The sequence below is a fragment of the Pongo pygmaeus genome, chromosome 2 (genome assembly GCF_028885625.2).
Source record: "Pongo pygmaeus isolate AG05252 chromosome 2, NHGRI_mPonPyg2-v2.0_pri, whole genome shotgun sequence".
Taxonomy (NCBI): Eukaryota; Metazoa; Chordata; class Mammalia; order Primates; family Hominidae; genus Pongo; species Pongo pygmaeus.
The window spans coordinates 208,517,352-208,532,080 of NC_085930.1; the positions used below are offsets into that span (position 1 = coordinate 208,517,352).

The 14,729-nt window shown below is 48.4% G+C and overlaps 1 pseudogene; it reads right to left on the reverse strand.

Annotated features, from left to right (window-relative positions):
- LOC129032769 (succinate dehydrogenase [ubiquinone] flavoprotein subunit, mitochondrial-like) overlaps positions 1–14,729 on the reverse strand; it is a 30,090-nt pseudogene that overhangs the window by 4,079 nt on the left and 11,282 nt on the right.

Here is a 14,729-nt window from a genome sequence, read left to right on the forward strand (position 1 = left end):
GACCACAGGGCAGGCTCTATAATCAAACCACAGGGCAGGCTCTATAATACCTCTTCCAAACCACAAGACAGGTTTGAAACAGTGGTTTACTCCTTATTTAGTAAACTGGCATTTCCTCCACAGGGCAGGTCTGAAACGGTGACTTACTGATTATTTAATAAACTGGCATTTATTTCCTGGTCATGCCACTCTGGCTGCACTTCTAACCTTGGCCTTCTAACAGTAAAGCACATTGGCTTGGAGATGCCACTGCTGGCATCAGTGGATGCTGACCACAAGCAAGGAAAAGGTCACAGTGATCCAGAAGATGGCAAGAACCCAGGGATCAAAGTTACCAGGGGGAAAAAGGCATGTTTTGGATTTACTTTCTGGGAAACGAAATAAAATGCAGAGAAAATGCAGGGGTGGGGCTGAGTCCCACCAGGCGGGAGGAAAAGGCAGGTGCAGGTGGGCGTGACGAGAAGGCGCACCTTGTATTCTTCCCTGGCGTGCGCGCCCCGTGACTCCTTCCGCGCCTCTAATCCATTGATGGTCTGCAGTGCACACAGCATCAGGTTCTGCAGCTCCAGGGTCTCCACCAGGTCCGTGTTCCAGACCATTCCTGGGGACACAAAAAGTTCCATCAGGGGCAGGCAGGGACCCAGTCACATGGGCCCTCTGAGCTGTCAGCCTGGGCCTGCTACTCCATGGAGTCACTGGTTGTGGCTTTAGAGCTGAGGGCCAGGACCCATCCAGACAGCAAGCATGGAACTAAGTCAGCACTGACGGGACAGACACCAGCCCACCCTGCAGAAGGCAGGGCCCAACAGTGTGCACACAACCCGCTGTCTGCTCACCCTGGTCAAACATCCGCAGGTGCTTCAGGTCTCCGTAGAGCTTGCTGATTTTCCCACAACCTTCTTGCAACACGCTTCCCACACGGAACATGGCAGCATGATTTTGCATTGACTGTGGCACAAAATATTATTTGTAAACTTTTAATCCATAGAAGCAGCCGTACCAAGAACTGCTTAACTTTTAAACCTGTTGTTTTGCATTTCATTTTATTTATGTAAATTAAACAGAAAAATTAGGAAATGCAGACTATGAGTTTATTACTCTGAACTTAAAAATGAAGTTTTGACTAAAGCTTCTGAATAAACAAATGTTTCTATTACATACATATCTTAGACTTACACACATCCTTTCTAGCGGGATACAGCCAGGGTCCAGGACTCCAAGCCAACTGCCTGTGAGGCACCATGTTCCATACGGCTCCACAGCCAACCACGCAGCACTGCCTCCCCACACCCCTAGCGGGACTCCTGACGTGGGGTCTGGTGGTCAACGTGACACGAGCCAGCAGCCCTGTGGTGACACACACAAGGAGGAACTGAGCAGAGCCCTGCTGATGGTGGGGTTGGAACCGAAGGTCTTCAAGGAGAGGGAGGGTGTGGGTGGCTGGGGCCCTTGGCCCATCTGGGTACTGTCTTCTGCCTATTTTGTAGAAGCTCCTTGTACACTGAGTTCCTTCATAGTTTTACCATGACTAGAAATGTGCTATGCAGTGGACCTGAAGTTTACTGTAGGTATGCTAGGAACTGGGCATCAGCTTTTGCTTCCTGTGGGACAGACAGGCACCACCTCCGTGATCCCTCCTCCTCCTCGTTTCTCCCTCTAACTGTGCTTTGCTCCACTGACCCTAATTGTCTCTTCCTCTACCAATGCATGTTCATGGTTTAATTTGGACATTTCATCTGATTTTCCTTAGACTCATACACAATCGTAACACTGTAATGCACATCAACCTAATGGTTTTTCAGGAAGAACAAATGAAAAAAATTGCACCTCAGAATCCAGTATTACATTCTTTCATGTCCTTTAGCAGCCACGTTTTCATATCCTTTTTTTGTATTTCTGGTTACATTATTTCAAGGCATTTTTAGTTTTTTGTTTGAAATGTGAATGACATATTTACTGATGTCTGAGCAGATTACTGCTGGCACATTGCAAAGCCACTGATTTTTACATACAAATCTCTTATCCAGACACCTTACTACATTCTTGTTTTGTTTCTGTTAGTTTTTCAGTTTCTTCTCTGGAAGTTTTTTGGAAATTATATCTGTAAATAATGGCAACTGTATCTATTCCTTTTCAATATTTACTGCCAAGACCAGCTGGGTCGTGGAAACCCTAACCCAGCGGCACTAGAGGAATTAAAGACACACACACAGAAATATAGAGTGTGGAGTGGGAAATCAGGGTCTCACAGCCTTCAGAGCCGAGAGCCTCAAACAGAGATTTACCCACTTATTTATTGACAGCAAGCCAGTGATAAGACTTACTAAAAGTATTGCTTATGGGAAATAAAGGGATGGGTCTGGCTAGTTATCTGCAGCAGGAGCATGTCCTTAAGGCACAGATCGCTCATGCTATTGTTTGTGGTTTAAGAACGCCTTAAGAGGTTTCTCCCCCCTGGGTGGGCCAGGTGTTCCTTGCCCTCATTCCAGTAAACCCTCAGCCTTCCGGCGTGGGTGTCATGGCCACCACGAGCATGTCACATGCTGCAGAGATTTTGTTTATGGCCAGTTTTGGGGCCAGGTTATGGCCAGTGTTGGGGTCCTGTTCCCAACAATTTACTTCATTTTTTGATTGTTACTATTAATAGCCAGAGTCAGCAGAAAAATCCCTTCCCCCAAGGAAATGCATTTCCACAGGCATAGGAAGCTCTGTTTGTTCAGTGCTGACTCTAGCACCTCACGGAGTCTGGGATACAGCAGGCACCAAGACACACCTTGTTTGGTGGGAACACTTCTAGTATTCTCACTTCAAACCATCTCAGATTTGCCATTTCTATATCCGAAGGCATGTTCCCATTCTCTAATGCACTGGTTCCTTCTTTCCCAGCTGCCCTCCCACCCTACAAAACCACTGCAGGGCATCACTCAGCCTTCTGTGCCTTAGTCACGCTGTTCTTCTCACCGTTCCACAAAGCCTCCCTCAAGCCCAGCCTCACCTGAAGACTGAAGGGCACAGGCCTCTGAAAATGTCAGCAGGGAACCTGTTCTCTTGTGTCTAACACCAAATGCCTTTCAGAATAGGACTAAAGCAGTGGACTTCTTTTTAGAAAATACACAGAAATTCTTGCAAATAGTAGACAAGAGATCTCATTCTTGGACAAGAATCCTTGTTATTAGAGGAATTCAGTTTCTTAGACTGACTATATATCAGGTTCTCCACAGCCTCCGTGGCTAATGGCTGCCATACTGGACAGCAAACACTCAACATTTCCATCATCACGGATGGTCTTACTGGATGGACCCCCAGCAGCACAGGCCGCACACATCACTTTCCACCCACCGCCTACTCTCCCTCTCTTCTGAGTATGTTTAGGGGCAGCAACAGGTCCAGCTTAAAGACATTTCCGAGTTGCTGGAAGCCAGGCGTGATGACATGATCAGTATCTGGGCCTGAGATGTAAGCACCAGTGCTGTGTTGAACTCCAGGAAACCTCTAAGAGAAAGCGGCCCTGCTGGGGACTGAGCTTCTCTGGTGGTCCACGCTGTGACTCATCCATGACAGGCAGTGACGGTCAGGGCACGGAGGTCACGCCCAAGCACACACGAGTGAACCAAAGAAGGCTGTCCTGGATGCTAAGCAGTCACTAATTCTTCCCTAGCCTGCTGACCTTCTATGTGGAAAACAAGTGCACTTCTGGTCTCTTTCCTGTTCTTGATACAGTGAGGAGTAGGTCCCACTGCTGTTCACCTCCAGATACTGGTGCAGCCTCGTATGTTTATCGCAGCACTAGTCACAATAGCAAAATCATGGAATCAACCTAAGTGCCCATCAACGGACGACCAGATGAAGAAAATGTGGTACCTATATACCATGAAATACTACTCAGCCATAAAAAAAGAACATAATCATATCTTCTGCAGCCACACAGCTGGAACAGGGAGGTCACTATCCTAAGTGAAGTGACTCAGAAGGTCAAGTGCCACACATTCTCACTTGGAAGTGGGCACTGAATGGTGAGTACACATGGAGTGGACTAACAGAGACTGGGGGCTCCAAAATGCGGGAGGGGTGGGGATGAGTGATTACCTGCTGAGTATGACACACACGACTTGGGTGACGGGTACATGAAAAGCCCAGACTCCACCACCTCACAGTACATCCACACAAAACTGCACCTGCATCCCCCTAGATCTATTTTTAAAAAAACAAAACCAGTGCAGGGCCAGGTATGCAGCCAGCCTGCTCGCTCCAGAGCGAGTCCAGGCTCTTACCTTCTGCATGCTGAGTCGCAGTTCCGATGTTCTTATGCTTCTTCCATCAGCAAATCTCAATTTGTCGAGATTCATGACAGATTCTTCCCCAGCATTTGGTTTAATTGGAGGGACTTTATCTCCTAAAACAACAACAACAAAAAAAGCTAGAATTTAACTTTTGAAAACCGTTTTAAAAAACCAAATGGATTTAGAACGACACATAAATACGTAGCACAGCCAATCAAGGAGCCTGGAAACTGTGTAAGTCTCCTGAGCTAACAGACTGCCAGCCCACCCTACATCTGAGGCCATCTGTTGAGTTGGGGCCAATTTTAAAGAACAGACATAAAAGGCAAAACTGTTGGCACACAGTAGATAGCCATTAAGTGATCTTAGAGTGAATAAACTAGAAATCATCTCTAAAATTAAAAAATTAAATGTAGGCCGGGTGTGGTGGCTCATGCCTGTAACCCCAGCACTTTAGGAGGCTGAGGTAGGTGGATCACTTGAGGTCAGGAGTTCAAGAGCAGCCTGGCCAACGTGGCAAAACCTCATTTCTACTAAAAACACAAAAATTATCTGGCATGAGAACTGCTTGAACCCGAAAGGTGGAGGTTGCAGTGAGCCGAGCTCACGCCACTGCACTCCAGCCTGGGCAACAGAATGAGAGCCTGTCTTAAAAAAAAAATTAAATATATACAAATTTATATACATTAAGTGTATATAAATGTCACTCCACTAAGGGAAAAAAAAGACACCTTCCAGATGGTGGTCCCGAGGGACCGGCCACCCCACTGTCCTTCACATCAGGGGGAGGAAGGTGGCTGCTGTGTGCTTGAAAGTCACCTGCTGATTTGGACTCTTATGTGCTCTCACTTATACTTCAAGATTTGCAAATTTTTTTTTTTTTTTTTGAGATGGAATTTTGCTCTTAGCCCAGGCTGGAGTGCAGTGGCACCATCTCGGCTCACTGCAACCTCCACCTCCTGGTTCAAGCAACCCTCCTGCCTCAGCCTCTGGAGTAGCTGGGACTAAAGGAGTATGCCACCATACCTGGCTAATTTTTGTATTTTCAGTAGAGATGCGGTTTCACCATGCCAGGCTGGTCTTGAACTCCTGACCTCAGGTGAGCCACCTGCCTCGGCCTCCCAAAGTGCTGGGATCACATGTGTGGGCCACTGTGTACGGCCAAGATTTGCAACTCTTGTGTTTCCAAGATGTTATGAAAAAAGTTTTAAACTCTTTTTTTTTTTTTAATAACATTATATTTTCTTCAACAGGTAACACATGCAGGAGACAGGAGGTATGAAATGCAGGAGTCAAACAGGCCCTGCCCCGCCCACTGCCTCTCCATGGGACCAGGCTGTGGGTCTCTTGAGGATCTGCTCAAATGCTTCTAGGCTTGCTGGTGTTGCTTTTCCTTTTGTTTATAATGCTTTAAAAATTGATCTTTCAGTAGAATTGACTTTTTCCTTTCGGTGAACAGTTCTACAATTTATTTTTTCTTTTTTTCAAGACAGTGTCTCCTCCCTCTGTTGCCCAGGCTGGAGTGCAGTGGTGTGATCTCGGCTCACTGTAACCTCCGCCTTCCAGGCTCCAGCAATCCTCCCACCTCAGCTTCCCAAGTAGCTGGGACTACCCAAGTGTGAGCCACCATGCCCAGCTACTTTTTGTATTTTTGGTAGCGACGGGGTTTCACCACCTTTGCCCAAGCTGGTCTCGAACTCCTGAGCTCAAGCAATCTGCCTGCTTCGACCTCCCAAAGTGGTGGGATTATAGGCGTGAGCCACTGCAGCCAGCCTCAGTTCTACCAATTTTAACACATGTATAGATGCATGTAACCACTTTGGGAGGCTGAGACAGGAGGATCACTTGAGGTCAGGAGTTCAAGACCAACCTCGGCAACAAAGGGAGAACCTGTCCCCAGAAAACATTTTTAAAAATTAGCCAGATGTGGTGGCATGAGCCTGATTGTACCACTGCACTGCAGCCTGGGCGACAGAGGCAGACTATGTCTAAAAATATATATATATATATATATATATGTATTTTTTGGGGGGAGGGGTGGGGGAGAAGTAGTGATGCTACAAGCATTTTTCTTTCCTTTTCATTTTTAAAAATTAAAGCATGAAGATACAGTGAAATAAACTCATCATTTTTAATGTAGGGTTTTTCCAATTTTGACACACACAGAGCTGTGTCTCTAAGTCTCAGCACAATCAGGAAACAGCCTCTGGCAACCACCAATCCCTTTTCTTCCCTAGATGTGCCTTTTCCAGAATGTCCTATCAACAGAACCACAGGTGTGCAGCCTTTTGTGTCTGACTCCACAGCATTCTGCGTGAGATGCTGCATGTGTGAGTGGTTTCTCAGATGTACAGCATAGGGTATTCTTACAAAATGTTCTTTTCTGCATTTTCAAAGAAAGAGACGCTCAAAATTTCTACATTGCTCTGAGAGAAGTGGTATCAGTCCTCACTGCTACAAAGTGCAGGGCTATGGAATGAGACAAGCACAACCTGTGGCGTCAGGAACGATGGACCTGAACTCCGCCTTCGCCGATGATCGGCAACGGCTTGGGATAAGACGCCAGCTCTGCGTGTGCTGGCCTCCTGAGCTGTGGTCAGATCCACAGAGACACAGTGTCTGAAGTAAGCTATCCTTTTAATACTGTCTGTACCTTTCTAACTACAGATATAAAAGGGCGCATGTTTATAAGTTACGGCAGTGCTAGTTTTTATTTCACTTGAGTCCACACAAAAAGCAAAAAGCACCTGTTCTATAAAAACAGCAGAAATGATGCCAACGAGTTAATGAAAGAGAAAGGTAACAGGAAGAACGTGAGCCTGGGGTCCCACCATCCTTGCCACACAAACATCCACCAGTGCCTCATCCACCTCACACTGTTCTGAGCACACGAGGCTGGATAACCACCGTGAAGCTCTCTGGAGGTGGGAGTGATGCTAACTGTCCTGTTCTTAGTGCACATAAGACTCACACTCCCACACACGGTATTTCTTTTCCTGCACATTGTTTGATGCTACCATGAAAGGAAAACCAGCAACTGAAATCCAATCTGTCCGCAGAGGGTGGGAATCCTGTTCACTCTAAGTCAGCCCTTCTCCTCTAATAGAGGTTAGTTGTACTTTGTTTTTAGAATGGCCTAAATTATTTTTCTAAGTACCAAGAAGTTACATATTCATTCAAGCCAACTGTTTTAAATATTTCATTGCAAATAAGTGATTTTTATCAGGCAAGTAATACGTAATGAACTTCCCCTAAAAATAACAACTTCCTAATAGTGTTTTTTCTAAGCAGAAAATAATGACTGCAAAATAATTTAAAAAAAAAATGTAACCCCAAAAATGTCACCTTAACTGTTAAGATCCCCAACCAGCCTCTATCTAGTCTCAACATTCCCACCATATAATCTCTGGATTTCTCAGTTTAATCACTTCTAGGGGAAAAAACCCAGACTACCTCTATATGATCACTAAACAAATCTCCAGTAACAAATCAAGGCTTTGTAACCTGGCTGGGTGCAGTGGCTCATGCCTGTAATCCCAATACTTTGGGAAGCTGAGGCAGAAGGACTGTTTGAGTCTAGGAGTTCAAGACCAGCCTGGGCAATATTGTGAGACCCTGTCGCTACAAAAAAAAAAAATGTTTTAATTAGTCAGGTGTGGTGGTGCACATCTATAGTCCCAGCTACTTGGGACTCTGAAGGTTGAGGTGTTGAGGACTGCTTGAGTTCGGGAGGTTGAGGCTGCTGTGACTGTGCCACTGCACTCCAGCCTGGGCTGACCCTGTCTCAAAAAAAAGAAAGAAGACTGTAACCTCCTGCGCCTTCTCAAATAGTCTGGATCCTGAAGAAAACACTTACCAGGCCTGCATGACTCTTTGATACTCAGGGCACATGCCTGACCAGACAACCAGGTCCAACAGTGAGTTTTCCCCGAGGGGGTTGGTACCATGTACCAAGGCACAGGCGGCCTCCCCACAGGTGTACAGGCCAGTCACAATCTGATCCTGGCCATTCGCGTGCCTCAGGACCTGTGGAAAGGAAGATTTCAGGTGAAATGTCAAGGTGGCCATTCCTCCACAAGCCCACCTCCCTCAACAGGGTGTCTGGGCTGCAGATCAGAGAAAGAGAAGGAAGTAGGCTGGGCATGCAGTGGCTCAAGCCTGTAATCCCAGCACTTTGGGAGGCTGAGGTGGGTGGATCACCTGAGTTCAGGGGTTCAAGACCTGTCTGGCTAACATGGTGAAACCCCGTCTCAATAAAAATACAAATATTAGCCAGGCATGATGGCGGGTGCCTGTAATCCCAGCTACTCGGGAGGCTGAGGCAGAAGAATCACTTGAACCTGGGAGGCGGAGGTTGCAGTGAGCCGATATTGCGCCACTGCACTCCAGCCTAAGTGACAGAGTGAGTCTCCAAATCCAAGAAACAAAGAGAGGGAAGTAAAGGCCATATCTAAGAAGGAAGTAAGGACCATAGCTACTCTTCTTCAGAGGAAAACTTCCAAATGTATCCCCCAGTTTCCCCTCTGCCACTGAGCACCTGCTGTTACAAGCAGGTCAGAGGACCTCCAATGTCAGCATCTGCGACTGTCCCCCGTGTCCCATGTTCCCGAGGCCCTCACCACCTGTGCTCCGGCTCAGACCCAGGAGCACGGCAGGTGGAGGAACATCAGCAGGGGAGACTGATGTTCCAGACTCTTCTACCCCCTGTTCACCTCTTCATCTACGCAGGGAAAGTAGCGGCTTCCACCCACCTCACCCAACAAGGAGGCTAAGTGACTAACAAGCTCTGTGTGAACCGCAAACCACTCAAAGGTATGAATTGTAAAGATCCCTCGAGGTACAAGATCATTAGAAATAGGAATTATAAAGATCCCTCGATGTGCAAGATCATTAGAAATAACACAAGATCATATAGGAAAGTAATTATAAAATGGAAAAAACTGCAAATGATGTATCTATGACACTTTACTAAGGAGAAATAAATTATTAAGCCCCTTCCATCCTCCAGTAATAGAAATTTAAAGTGCAATTTAGAAAACAATACAGTACTTTCTTGAAGAAAACATCTGTCTTTTCCTCTAAGATCTAAAGAGACAACTGCGAGGTGGGCCCTGTCATCCCAGCCTTCTTTCCAGCTGTGGGAGAGGAGTCAGCACCATCACCTGCCCCTTGTAGTTGGTGGGAATGCCGCCCACGTTATAATGCACGGTGGGGAGGACAGGGATTGGCTCCTTCGTGACGTCCACGCCAGTGAAGATCATGGCTGTCTCTGAAATGCCGGGCAGGCACGTGGCCGGCTGCTCTAGAGGTAGGTGGTGCAGCTGCAGGTAGACGTGATCTTTCTCAGGGCCACAGCCTCTGGTAAGACAGGACACCATCACATAAGGCAGAGAACGGCAATGGCAGGACACCTGAGAATACGTCATCTTGGAAGCGTATGAGTTTCAACATGTTTTGATACTGAGGAAAATTTCCCCTCATGTATGGTCACCCTCTCATCAATCTTTCCAAAGCATCTACTGTGTGCCAGGGACAATCCTAGGTGCTGGGACACAGCTGAGAACCAGAACAAAAACTCTGCCCTCACTGAACTCACACTCGTCTCAGGGATCACAGCCTGCTGAGGCTGTCTTTGGTAAGAGCATTAGAAAGGCCTCTATGCCAAATACAGTCGTCCCTGCGTATCCGTGCCAGGACCCCCACGGATACCAAAATCCATGGATGCTCAAGTCCCTAATATGAAATGGGATAGAATTTGCATATAACCTATGCACATCCTCCTCTATACTTTAAATCATCCTCATTTAAAGTTTTACATTTAAGTTTTACAGCAACTCCAGGATTACTCATAGTACCTAATACAATGTAAATGCTACGTAAACAGCTGTTACACTGTGTTGTTTAGGGAATAATGACAAGGAAAAAAAGTCTGCATATTTGCAAGGATGCAATTTTATTTTCAATACATAGTTGGCTGAAACCACACATGTGGAACCGATGGATACGGAGGGCCACCATATTCCAAAAAACCATCTGACTTTTTTTTTTTAAATATAAAAATGTAAAACCTCTAAAGCCCATATCAGCAGATATTTAGTAAGTGTCATTACATTAAAGAACAGGGTCAGGCAATGAAAGAGCTGTAAATTGTTTTATTGAAAGCCAAATAACCCGCACACTTTGAAAGCTGCCGAAAAACATCTGTGGGTATCAGACACAACACCCAAGGCTCACACACTGACATCAGGTTGGGTGTGTGTCTCTCTCTCCCATACTCCATCACATACTCACACACACTAAGAGAAACTCTGTTCCACAGATTTGAGAAAGAAACTGGCTAAAATTTTCAAAATGTAGGTCTTTGGGAAAATATCACAGACTAACAGACACCTGCCTGCAGCTGAGAGAGGTGGCTGTGCACGTGTGCCTGCACCCGAAGGTGAGGGCGAGCGGTGCTGAAACTCACAGAAGCAACCCCGGCCCGTGTGCCCACTCAGACAATGCTGGTGGTAAATCACACCCACCTTCCTTCGCGGATCTCCAGTCATCGACCGACACACCACAACTCTAGACGCCAGGTCCTTGGCGACGGGGGCGTATCGCTCCATAAACCTTTCACCTTGACTGTTAATCAGAATGCCTCCCTCTCCATGACATCCTTCCATAATGAGACAACCAGCACCATATGTACCTGCAAAAAACCACACACATTTATAACCTAACAATTGCTAGGTCTCTATTTCAAATGCATTATTTTTTTCAAGATATTTTTTGGGGCAGAGAGGAAAAAGATATGCAGAAGGCAGTATATGCAAAACTGAATAGAAAGAACAGTTAAGATACAGTAGAAAGTCCGGATAACAAAAAGCACGGACAAGGCTGACAGCTGCAGCACAGGCTGGGGCAGAGTGGCGTCCCCAGAGAGGAGAAAGGCCGGCCCACAGACCTCTGGCCAATACTCTGATTACAGCCCGGTGTACGCTGGATGCCTCAAATTTTGTTTTAATTTTTGAACATTCTTTTGCACTATGATACTGGGGTGACTAGTTAAGAATACTAGCTAGGAAGATTCATATCTAAGTTACCCAAACAGCGGCAAGGACAGTAATAATGATTATTTTAGTTAATATTTACACTGCACTTGCTATGGGCAGTTCTAGCTGCTTTCCACATATTAAACTCATTTAAGTCTTACAACAACTCTGGGTAGTACGACCCCCTTTCTCAGTGACAAGCAAATTAATGCTTGGTAACATCCAGTCATGCAGCTGAGGACAGAGCTGAAACCCAAACCTGGGCAGTCCGGCGGTCTGTGCTCCAAACAGCAGCTCTGTGACTCCTCAGTGTGATGAGAAACAGGGCGTGCCAAGCTCTCGAATTTTAACAAAGGGGATCAAAAACCCTAAACTAAACGTATTTCAAAAGCTACAATTTTTATTAGTATATAAAAAGGGCAATCTTGCTTTCAAAACAAGAATGTGATTCTTGCATCTCACCTGCCTTTTGATTTTCTAAGTTTCAATGCTCTTTTTCTGTTGATTATTTCTCACATATTGAAGACAAAGCATGAGAAGTGGAGCTCTAAGCAAATTACAGAGGGAATTCAGGGGCTCAGTGACATTTTATTGATTAAAAATGGTAATAAAAAAAATACAACAGGCCGGGTGCAGTGGCTCATGGCTATAATCCCAGCACCCTGCGGGGCCGAGGCAGGAGGATCGCCTAAGCCCTGGCATTTGAGACCAGCCTGGGCTTAAAATGGTGACACCCCGTCTCTACCAAAAACAAAAAAACCCTCAAAAATTAGCTGGAGATGGTAACACATGCCTGTAGTCCCAGCTGTTTGGGAGGCTGAGTTGGAAGGATCGTTTGAGCCTGGGAGACAAAGGCTGCAGTGAGTCAAGATTGCTCCACTGCACTCCACCCTGGGCAAAAGAGCAAGACCCCATCTCTAAACAAATTTTAAAAAAACCCCACAACAAATTCATTTCTTATTTTCATCCCTTCCAGGGATCTGAAAGCTGACACTGATAGAGAAAGAGAAGACACAGGTCTGGTTCTTTAGCACCACTTCAGGGGTCTCCATCATCCACAGGTCAGAAAAGCAACCCAGAAAAGTCCAGGATGAGTCACCTCAAACGAGAGGAAGATGTGTGTGTGTCTCTCTCTGACTCATTTTGAAGAACCTCCCCCAAAATCAAGACTTCAACTGTCATTTCTGTGTTAATGTCTCCAAATTGCACATTCGTAACCTCAACCGTCAGATGTCCCCAAGACGAGCTCATCTTCCCCATGACAAGCTCCCTCAGTGGTCATGTGGGCTGAGCCAAACGCCCAACATCACATGGGGTTCTGTCACAGCTGTGTCCTAACTTCACATCCCATTATCGCGGAAGCTCCATGTTCTCCTACAAAGCTATAATCTGCCTGTGCTGCTTCTCAGTTCCACGGCATTCACCCAGCTCTCAGAATGCTCACTCAGTAAACCCTGATGAAGACCCAACCATGTGCTGGGCATAAAGCACCCCAGTTAATGAGAAGACCTGCCTGCCTGAGGAGCTGATGACCTCACCACGAAGAGGGACACTGAACAAACCCTGCTTTTTTTTTTTTTTTTTTTGAGACAAAGTCTTACTCTGTTGCCCAGGCTGGAGCGCAGTGGTGCGATCTCGGCTCACTGCAACCTCTGCCTCCCAGGTTCAAGCATTCCTCCTGCCTCAGCCTCCCAAGTAGCTGGGATTACAGGAGCATGCCACCACACCCAGCTGATTTTTGTATTTTTAGTAGAGATGAGGTTTCACCATGTTGCGCAGGCTGGTCTCGAACTCCTGACCTCAGGTGACCCACCTGCCTCGGCCTCCCAAAGTGCTGGGATTACAGGCATGTGCCACCATGCCCGGCCTCAATCCCTGCTTTACTGCTGGCATAAGTATCACCAAGACAGTGTTTAGCGCTCTTGAGAAATGCATAAGACGGTGGCCCAAACTGCCTCAGGAGAAGGGGAGTGTGGGAAAAGTCTCCTTAAGGAAATGACATTGAAGTTAGGACCTGAGAGCTAAGGAAGCTGATCTTCAAAACCATGTTATCACATAAAACTATGGAAGAGCAATGAGTAGGCACCACACACTTACAAGACACACATGAGCCGAACGCCTGCCGGGCAAGGCGTCCTGCCCTACCTGTGGGGTGGAACTGAACAAACTCGAGGTCCTGGCAAGGAAGGCCTGCCCTGGTGATCATGGCCGTGCCGTCGCCGGTGCTGGTGTGGACAGATGTGCAGCTGAAGCAGGTGCGCCCGCAGCCTCTGGAAACGACAGAGAGCAGTGACCGCACACAGCGGCCCACGTCCACAGGGAGCAGTGACCGCACACAGCGTCCCACGTCCACGGGGAGCAGTGACCGCACACAGCGTCCCACGTCCACGGGGAGCAGTGACCGCACACAGCGGCCCACGTCCACGGGGAGCAGTGACCGCACACAGCGGCCCACGTCCACGGGGAGCAGTGACCGCACACAGCGGCCCACGTCCACGGGGAGCAGTGACCGCACACAGCGGCCCACGTCCACGGGGAGCAGTGACCGCACACAGCGGCCCACGTCCACGGGGAGCAGTGACCGCACACAGCGGCCCACGTCCACGGGGAGCAGTGACCGCACACAGCGGCCCACGTCCACGGGGAGCAGTGACCGCACACAGCGGCCCACGTCCACGGGGAGCAGTGACCGCACACAGCGGCCCACGTCCACGGGGAGCAGTGACCGCACACAGCGGCCCACGTCCACGGGGAGCAGTGACCGCACACAGCGGCCCACGTCCACGGGGAGCAGTGACCGCACACAGCGGCCCACGTCCACGGGGAGCAGTGACCGCACACAGCGGCCCACGTCCACGGGGAGCAGTGACCGCACACAGCGGCCCACGTCCACGGGGAGCAGTGACCGCACACAGCGGCCCACGTCCACGGGGAGCAGTGACCGCACACAGCGGCCCACGTCCACGGGGAGCAGTGACCGCACACAGCGGCCCACGTCCACGGGGAGCAGTGACCGCACACAGCGGCCCACGTCCACGGGGAGCAGTGACCGCACACAGCGGCCCACGTCCACGGGGAGCAGTGACCGCACACAGCGTCCCACGTCCACGGGGAGCAGTGACCGCACACAGCGTCCCACGTCCACGGGGAGCAGTGACCGCACACAGCGTCCCACGTCCACGGGGAGCAGTGACCGCACACAGCGTCCCACGTCCACGGGGAGCAGTGACCGCACACAGCGTCCCACGTCCACGGGGAGCAGTGACCGCACACAGCGTCCCACGTCCACGGGGAGCAGTGACCGCACACAGCGTCCCACGTCCACGGGGAGCAGTGACCGCACACAGCGTCCCACGTCCACGGGGAGCAGTGACCGCACACAGCGTCCCACGTCCACGGGGAGCAGTGACCGCAC